This window comes from Meleagris gallopavo, chromosome 13 (genome assembly GCF_905368555.1).
Source record: "Meleagris gallopavo chromosome 13, MGAL_WU_HG_1.1, whole genome shotgun sequence".
Taxonomy (NCBI): domain Eukaryota; kingdom Metazoa; phylum Chordata; class Aves; order Galliformes; family Phasianidae; genus Meleagris; species Meleagris gallopavo.
Window position 1 is genome coordinate 9,000,001 of NC_139416.1, and position 9,855 is coordinate 9,009,855.

A 9,855-nucleotide genomic window follows, 5' to 3' on the forward strand; every position below is an offset into this window, starting at 1 on the left:
TAACCTGCTTTGAATTTTTAGAGAGAAATCCATTATTTTTTACTCTTTTTCAAAAATTATATCCATGTCCTTTCTTAAAGTGCTTAAAGGAGAACAGAAATATTTTTTTTTTCATATTTTATTTGAGACATTATCAGCTTAGTACAGAAGCCTCTATCAAAAACAGGAAAAAAAGAAAGATAAATTGAAACATCAACATACATTCCAAAACAAAATAAATGCTTGAAATGTCTGGCCACATAAACCACCTAATATTTTGTATGCATTAGTTTAATTGATTTATGGACACTAAACTTTTCTTCAAAGTATGTTTTAATACTATTAAACAACTTATATTTTAGCATTAAGAATTACAGCAAACAGATGCTTTAATTTTGACCAAAAAAAAAAAAAGCAGAAAAAAGTCATATTTCATCAGGGAGGGTGAAAGTAGCAGACATTACTTAGAGATGAAATGAAAAGCTGTAACAAAGTACAGCTGAAGACTTGAGTGAGATTTCAAAGAGATGTTTGTGCCATACAGTAACAAGACAAACAGGCAAGATCTTTTAAACACAAAACTGAATTCAGCCAGGCCAGAAAAACAAGGAACTGCTGTCTTAGCAAGTTGGACTGGTATTAGAGGCTTACCAAATGCAGAAGCAAGCCCAAACCTCCAAACCTTTATGCAGAGCAACCAGCACACAGGCCGAGTACTTCCTCCTCAGCAATTAGTGCAACCTGGTGTAAAGTGCTATCACTGCCTAATTGCAGACAATAACCTCAAAACCTTCTTCATAAATGAAAAACAGAAAAGAAAACACTAAGTTTATATAAGAACAATTTTATAGAGTATACATGTACTTTTAAGCATGAAGTGAAAACACACCATCCCTGTTATTGCTTTTCCTCTCTCTCACTCTCCAGGATGGTGACATAAGCAAAAATACAAACTGATAGAACTTCAACTTTATGCAGAAAGGAATCCTCCTCCAACCATTTCTTGAAAATTGAAATAAACAATTGATAAAAATCATCATTTGGCTGAAATGGAAAAAAAACTTGCATATTTTTACATTAACTCTAAACAAGGAGAATTACTGCAGCTTAAGACAAAGAATCATAGAATCATTTGGGTTCAAAGGCTCCCTTAAATGCCATCTATTCCAACTCCCCCTGCAATGAACAGAGACACCTACAGCTCCATCACGTGCTCATAGCCTAACCTGATCTTGGGTGTCTCCAAGGATGGGGGCATCCACCACCTCTGTGGGCAATCTCTGCTTTTTCCTCACCATCCTTATTGCAAACAACAAAGAAACTGTTTACAGTCTAAAAATTCTTGTCAGAAAGTTAAACAAGCATTGACTGCACTAACATTAAGAAAGAAAACTCACAAACACTTGAAACTGAAAAACAGTACACCAGAGAACACCTGCAAAATACAGATTGATTCTCATGAGCTAATAAGTATCCCTCAAACTCAGCAGAACTCAAACCATCAGCACCCACAGGGAAAGATCAGGAACCCCTCAGGGTTTATATTTCTATAACTTCATTATGAAAAGATGTTGCTGGCAACAAGTGGCTTCTAAACCCGGGCAAAGATCTCTCAGCTTGTGAGTAAACAGTAAAAACTGGGAGATTCTTTATTATTGACTGAGGACAGACAAAATCCTCTTCTTTCAACTTCACAAGGTCCAGTGATTTTGCTAGCTGTAACATCACTTTTTTAATACACTAGGAATTCTTCAAAGGGATCAGTATTATACTTTTATTGAATGTTACTGGACTTTAATTGCAGTGTTTTATAGGAAGGTCCTAGCAAGTCAATGGCATAAGAAGTACCATAAAACTAAAAATGTACCACTAACTCAATAATATGAAGTTCTTCATTTATTCTAATTTTCAGACGCTTACAAAGCAATATGAATTAGCTGTATCACCAGTATTTTAAAGACAAGTTAAATGCAAAAAATAAAGCAACCTACATCAGCCACATGATCCTCTTCAGATGCTTTTATAATACGTTTTGAGATTAGTATAGCAATTATCAGTAGAAAAATTGCTCAATGTACAGTAAGTACACAAAGTCCACATGAGGAAAATGCCTATATCCCAATAACAGTTTCTGCAATGAGTGAAGAAGCACAAATCTTTTTGCTTTCCATAACTCATTTGCATGAATTTACTTTCTTGCCTTAAGAGGTTGCTGTAATGCCTGTTAAAACACACAGTACAATTTTAACTCCATACTATCACAAAAGAAATATTGTGTTAGTATAAAGTGCAAAAATATAAACGCTGCTAAATTCTTAGAACAGAAACAACAGCGCAGCACTGCTCAAAAGCACCACCCAAAGGTAGAAGAGATGTAAAGACATTTGGAGAACTGCCTTGTTAATTTCAGCAAAGCTTGAACGTAAAAAATGACAGTGCTGTGCAACGTGACAGAAGCTTTTGATGGAAGTGACTGATTTCCACAGCTGCACCTTTAGGATATTGATGATAATGCTGTCTAAACCATTCATTATGAGTTGGAACTTTACTCCGATGAACACTAGATTTATAAATTTGCTAGACGAATGTTATAGAAAACATGACAAACTACTGTTTTCAATTGAAAATTCCTTTGACCTAAATTTATAAAAATCACATAAAACCGGGGAAAATAAATTTCTAAAACCTTCTAAAATAGCTCAGGTTGTTTTTTTGGAACAGCATGCAGGTAAGTGAAATATATTTATTGGCCATATTCAGTTTTCAATTGTGTTCATAACTTAACTTTATTAGAATTATAAAGGCAAAGAGTTTTTCATATTACCAACAATACGTTCCTTCTTAGACAAAGAACATTTATCTTTCTGCTTATCATGCTCACGGTATTTCTAAGGCTGAAATAAGCAACTATTTAGCATATTAAAAATGAAAAACATAAGTATATACTTTGAGTACAAGCCATGAACTGCAACTGATAATATATATAGATGGAATAATCATTTTAAGAACATATTAGCCAAGTGCTTTAAAAGAGAGGAATTTGACACATTCTTTTTCAAAATACTGCATTACAATAACATAAAGCAAATTAATATATTATTCCTTTAACTTTTGCAAAAGGACTTCAGATATCAGAAATGATAGCGTTGCCATATATCTTCTGGATTTTAGTAGGTTAATTTGCTGGGGGATGGTTTTGCCCTTTTTACTGACATTCAGTGCTCACAAAGAAAAGTTGAGAAATTGTAAAGAAAGAGAAGCACTGAAACTCCAATCCACTGCAAGCACTAGAAATATTAGGAAAAGATAGCACTTTGCACAGAATAGAGAATTCTTAGCTGTGGTCAGTTACAAAAATACCTTCAAGAAGAACATTTTCCTTACTAGAGTCCCCAGTATCTGCATAAGTCACTGGAACCAAAACGTTGTAGAATACATACTTATTAATACAGAAGGGATGCTGCATAGTTTGCTCTGCACGCTTCTGCTGCAGGAGCGCAAGAAATGAGCTAACCTACAAGAAGATTCCTTCCTCAAGGAAGCAAGTCTTATAGTGATTCTACTGTTGTAAGTATGCCTACACTATGATTTTACCATCAACTGGATAATTTCTTTTCATTCTTATTCCTCTTTGTTGAGGAAACCAGGAAAATACCCATTTACCAGGGTACATGTAACGCTGAATACCAGAACTGAGTTTTCACAAATATATTATAACATAAAATCCACAATTCAGCCAGGAAAAGATATTGAGCTATATTAAATCTACAAGCAACTCTCTAGCATAGCTTTCTTGTAATGTTCTCTTCTTTTTTTTTTTTTTTTTTAGACCTCTATACAATCTATATATACAAAGCAAACCTACAGCAGGTTTTTAAAGAATATTTACAGTACAATGAAGTAGAATTAGTACAGTAATAGTACAATAGTACAAAAGTACAATACTTCAGATTTCACAAATGCTAAAACTTTTTTTGTTGTTGTTGAGCTTACTGCTTTTCCTGTGAAATGCATCCTGTAAGGCAGGACATCACCTGCGGGCTGAGAGGAATGCAAGGCTGCAGCTACGGCCTCAGCTAGCATGGCTTACTGCACCCACACCAAAAGCCCCTCTGCCCTTCCACTCAACAGAATGCCAGATTTAAAAAAAAAAAAAAAAAAAAAAGAGAAAGGCGCAGAGAGGAATACTTACCTCCCTACATCCTCACAAGAATTAAAGGCTCAGGTAGAGATATTCAGTTTGAATTATAACCATTTCTAACTCCTAATAAAGCATTGAAGCAAGGTATGAAACAACTGTGTGTGCACATATACCAATGTATCCCAGTTTTCTCCCAGCACAACATCCCTTTGGTTTTACATGTTGAATGTTGTTAACAAAACAGGTATCTCTTGTTTTACAATGACACACCAACAACAAAACGTCCTAGGGAGAGTGAAAAGACTCAAAGTTTCCATTATTTCAAGAACTGAAAGTGTTCTGCTCCTGGCATTTTCCTTCTTAAAAATATACACACTTCCTGTATTGTCTCTAGTAATTCTCACCAAGCAGCTCACAACTGTTCGTGTGTACCTGTAATTAATGTGGATGTTCCTGCCTTCAGTATCCTCATTTTATCAAACTTGCTAAGAACAAAAGATTGACTTAAAGGAGATCTGAGCAATAATCACTGATCCCCAAGAACACGACTGATGTCAAGTGCCGACACTGATGCATTTGAAAAAGCAAAGAGTGAGATGCCATATCAGACATCTCCTGCACTGAGACATAGGATACCTGTACATTCTCCCTGCTAAGGTCCATCACAAGGAAATCATGAGGGATCACAGAATCTTTTCAACTCATCTGCTCATACATTCTAGTATTATCAACTCCTGTCTCAATTATTTCTGCCAGACATGCATGAGTGTTTCTTTCAGAGATAAAGACAAGGGTGTTACATTCAGCTTCTGCTCTTGTGTTGGCATGGATAATGAACTCCCAGTTGCTGAATCTTTGAGTTTGTTAGAAGTTGTTAGTCAAATCCTATAGGAGTACTGAAAGCATTCCTCATGGAAGTCTGGAATCAAAGTAGGTTTTAATCAGCATCATCAAGTTGGATACATGGTTCTTGTTTGGGCCCTCTTCTGATGAAAAGCTTATGAATTACATTGAATCAGGCAGGAAGTTAAAGAATAAACAAAAGGAAAGCATCTCAGAAACATGGAAAGAATAAGCAGCAGAAAAATTGAAGCTCATTTTTTAAACACATTTATTGCAGTGGAACTCAGATTATTTAGTCTGATATTGAACAATTCTGTTAATAACGGCAAAGAAGATTTTTCCAAATGATATACTGCAGATAAACGAAATGAATTGAAGTAAATGTCTCCTTGAAACTATGAGAAATTCCATTTCATGGGTAATTCTAACAGGGAATTTGACTTGTGTGACTCTTACCACACTTCTTAGCTTGAGGTTTGGCTGAAACTTGCATATGAATGGTTTCTTTATGTAACTGCATATTGTGCTTGTAAGGGTGAGAAAGGTGAAAATCACAGGTTGCTTCATTACTGACTTTGTAGTTGGTTTTACTCACAGTTGAAATTGGTACATACTATATAGGATGTTCATAGTCCTGTGAATTTTTTTAATGATACTTTAACCTTGCAAGAAAGTTCTCATAGTACATGAAGTCTGTAACAATTCAGGAAAAGAACACATTCTGTGTAGCGAGGCTGTCTGTCCAATGTTTGTGAGCAAAACGCACACGCTTCCAACAAACTGCCAAGATAAAACAGATTAATATGGGGAGCAGATTCGTTCCGTGCACACCTTGTGAGAGTTTGTCCACAATACACAGCCATACTAATTACAGGTACACATGAACAGCTGAATACAGGAAGCATGTATATTTTTTAAGAAAGAAAACGCTAAGAAGAGAACATTTTCAGCTCCTGAAATAATGCAAGTTTCTAGTCTCCAGTGTCTGGCAAGGATATTGCACTGTTATTGTGTCACTGTTAAACAAGAGATGCATGGGCAGTAGCATCCAGCCTGGTCACATTCTTGTCATCAACATTCAACACTAAAGCCAATGGGACACTGCTGAGAGAAATTTAGATCACAAGCCTTCCCCCTGGTAAGGAAAGGAGGAACTGAGATGAAGATGTAGTTGTGCTGTAATTCATATCTCCAACATATCAGCAAGGACACAGATGGAAAGGAAGACTTCCAAAGTGTCTTCTAATCACAAAATTCCACCAAGGGAAGGCGTCTCACAAGACGCGCTGAACACTGTTCTGTCTTCCAGGATGATGCTACTCATGGAAGATACTACTGGCTAATAGGTCTTATTTTCTATAAGGACTAAGGACCCTAAGGACTGAATAAGACAAAATATTAACTAACATCTTCTATGCTGATTTTTGATGGGATAAGTATATGGGGTGAGAATATTGTATGTTGGATTATTTTTTCCATTTTATTTATAGCTTCAAGTTCCAACTTGATAAACTTTTTATGCTGTTACTACTGAGTAATTGGGCTTCATGTAACCAGAACCAACCTCTACACATATGCACATGGACATGGTCAAAGCTTCCCTGATAAACTAAGCAGCTAAGCTTGAACTTTGGACACAGTTTTCAAACAATGTTATTTATGTTGGTTTTACTCCAGTATTTTTAAATGTATGTAAGAAAAATTATACAACTCAAAGGATGTACTTAGCAGCAGCCTAAATAGAGCAGAGCTACCTCTACCACTGTGAATAAGACTTGCTTTCCATAATGGAATACCAAAGGCTGCATAAGCCAAGTATCTGACCTCAATAATTTGTCTGCTGGGGACAGTGGGGTTTTCTTTGGTTTGTTTGCCTGGGGACAAATCAGAGAAGTCATACCTTCCCAAAGTGTCCATGTGGACCTCCTCAATGCTCCAATGACTACCAGCAGTTCTGTCAATCTTAGAATTCATTGACACAGAGGATCAACAAGAAAACTATTGCTTAATCATTATTTCAAAAGCGGGGTTGGGGTTGTTTTTTTTTTTTTTTTTTTTTTTTTTTTTTTTGCAAGTGAAGGAGGGAATTATTGTTGGGGGTAGAGGTGGTTTGTTGTTGGTTTTTTGTGGTTTTCTTTCAGTTTGCTTCTGGTTGGTTGTTTTTGTTTTTGTTATTTGTTGTTTTTTGCTGTTGTTTACATGCATCGGCAATCCCCTGCTTATAAATCAATTTTGTAAAGTTAGATTATGGATTCATTTGCACTGTTCTTCCTTCAAATTACAGTTAAAACATGTATTTGGCCAAATGGACATAATGTTTTTTGCTCTTGCATTCTGTAAACATGACAAAAATCAAATATGAGGCTGTTTCTTCACTAATAGTAATTAAATCGCTTTTGCATAATTTAAGAAATGCAAAATCTAAAATCTGATTGAATAGGTAAAAATTGCAGAGGCTATGTAAGCAAACAGATAACATCACAGTAATTTTTTTCATCTTATGTATTTTATGCTACCACAGTTTTACATGCTCACAATACTTCTCCCTACTTATTAACATCAGATTACTCTTTCAGGGGGTTCTTACAGGGACATTTTGGGGGCCATGAAGAGGATTACTGCTACCATGTATACATTAAGAGACAATCATATACAGTCTCCAGTCATTTAAGATGACCCACAGTTAATGTCTTTGTTAAAATTACTAGTAATAAGTATCCTGAAATGGATAGCACATTACATATCTGCAGCTCTTGTTTTAATGGAATAAACAATACATGTAACCTTTTTTTTCCTGATACTATATCACAAGCAAGCAAAAATAAAATGCAAGATATATTTCTATAGCGTAGATTAAAGAATCAAGATTTCTATTTTTATTTAAATCTATATTGTACAATCCACTGGATCTCCTTGAACTAAAAGCTACAGATCTGCCCTTTTCTCCTCTATACTTTCAACATAATAGGTATTATTACCCATAACTTTTTTATTTAAAAGAATTGTGCAGCCAGGAAAATGAATGAATTTAATTATCAATGCAGTGTGAAAAAAATCATTAGAGCAAGAGCCTGGAACACTACGTATTAAAAATAAACAAAGGCTATTAAAAACAGTTTTTAAAGTGTCTTCTTCCTTCAAGTCTTAAAATGTAAATAATACAACAGAGAAACAAGAGGAACCACACGTAAACATCTGTAGTTATTGGCAAAAAAATGACCCTAAGAAAATGCTAAATGACTGACTGGATCATTTAACTTTAAATCTATACTTTATATGGCAATATGGAGAGGTCATTTGATTGCTATGCATAAAAAATTTAGAATTCTAATATGATCTAAAAGTTTCACCTTCATGAGACAAAATTTTCATTATAAAATTCCATTTAATTGTATCCATACATATCTGCCACCTCCATTTCGTAATATTATATTTCTATAGGCTGTGGAATACACACTATAGAAATGTCCCTTTACAATGGCATATAACTTTTTCCTTTAACTTTACAAATAGTCTAGTTTCCTCCAGGTTTGTATTATGAGAATGTGTAGCCTCAAATACAGACTACAAGCTGTTGCTCAAAAGAATTTCATATGCTATGCTAAATCAGCATTTTGCAGTTTTATTCCTCTAGGAAAAAGGTAAGCTCAGTGTACGCATCCACTCTCTGCATATGGATATTTAAGTCATGATTCAGACTTCTAGAATCCTTAGAAAAGAGATTTTTTATACTTTCACCTTATGATTTGACAAATTAATGAATAATGTGGGTCATTGTTTTTCTCCGCAGCAGCAAGGACTCCTAAATACTCAAAAAAAAAAAAAAAAAAAAAAACAATTCAGAACAAGAGTTGTAGCTAGTGAAGATTTGTTAGCAAAAGAAGTACATTTAATATGCACGTTGTGAAATAGCAGGTCAAAATCTTAACTTCAAATGGAAGTATTTTTAACTGAAGTTTAGCAGTATGCTTCCTGAATGACTTTCACCTTGCTGATTAAAATTGATTTACTAAAGTCCTGACCGAGAACGGCCTTTGAAAATATAGTTATTTACTTCATTGTTTGGTATAAAAAAAAAAAAAGTAGAACACTTCAGTCATTTGTCTCATATCAAAATGAAATACTATTAGATAGCACAGCTACATGCCCACAAGAACAGCTGGTGTTAATTGGGTCAGGAACTGTCCTAGGTGTAACTGAATGAAGTAGTATCGATGGATAGGGAAAAAACAGCCAGAGAATATAATATGCAAAGGTAGAATACATGGGAATGTATCAAAGGTCAAGCACAAGTAAACTTGAAACAAGCATCATTACAAAAGAGGGATATTTCTGCTGATGCCTTAATAAAATATATAGATACCATGTAAAAAAAAAAAACAAATAAGAATATCACAGAGTTTATGAAATGACTTGCTGTATTATGTTTGTTAGCGGTTATTTTCTATGAGGTTCCTCTCTTGTGATGATGCCCTTCAAAATGAAGTCATGCACCACTCTGTGATTTTTTACCAGACTCAGGCTTTATTCTTCAAGACATTTCAGGCTGCTTAACTTTACTACTGGGAATATTCCCTATTGATTTCAAAGGGATTACTTGTAGGAGGTAACTACAAGTATTTACAGTAGTGGAGTCTCAGACATCTTTTCCTACCTTTTTTCCCCTAGAGAAATCAGGAAGGAATCCACAGTTTGAGACATTATGCTATAAAGCTAAGGAGTTACAAAGAATAAAAAAATTAAGTGAACTATATAGTAATGCCAAGAAGTGCCAAGAAGTCTTCCGAAGAACAGGACTAGAAACTAACCACAGATCTTTTGGGGAGAATAACGACACAGTAAACACAGTGGAAAGATGCATATTAATAGAACTACAAATGTGAAACAGATTC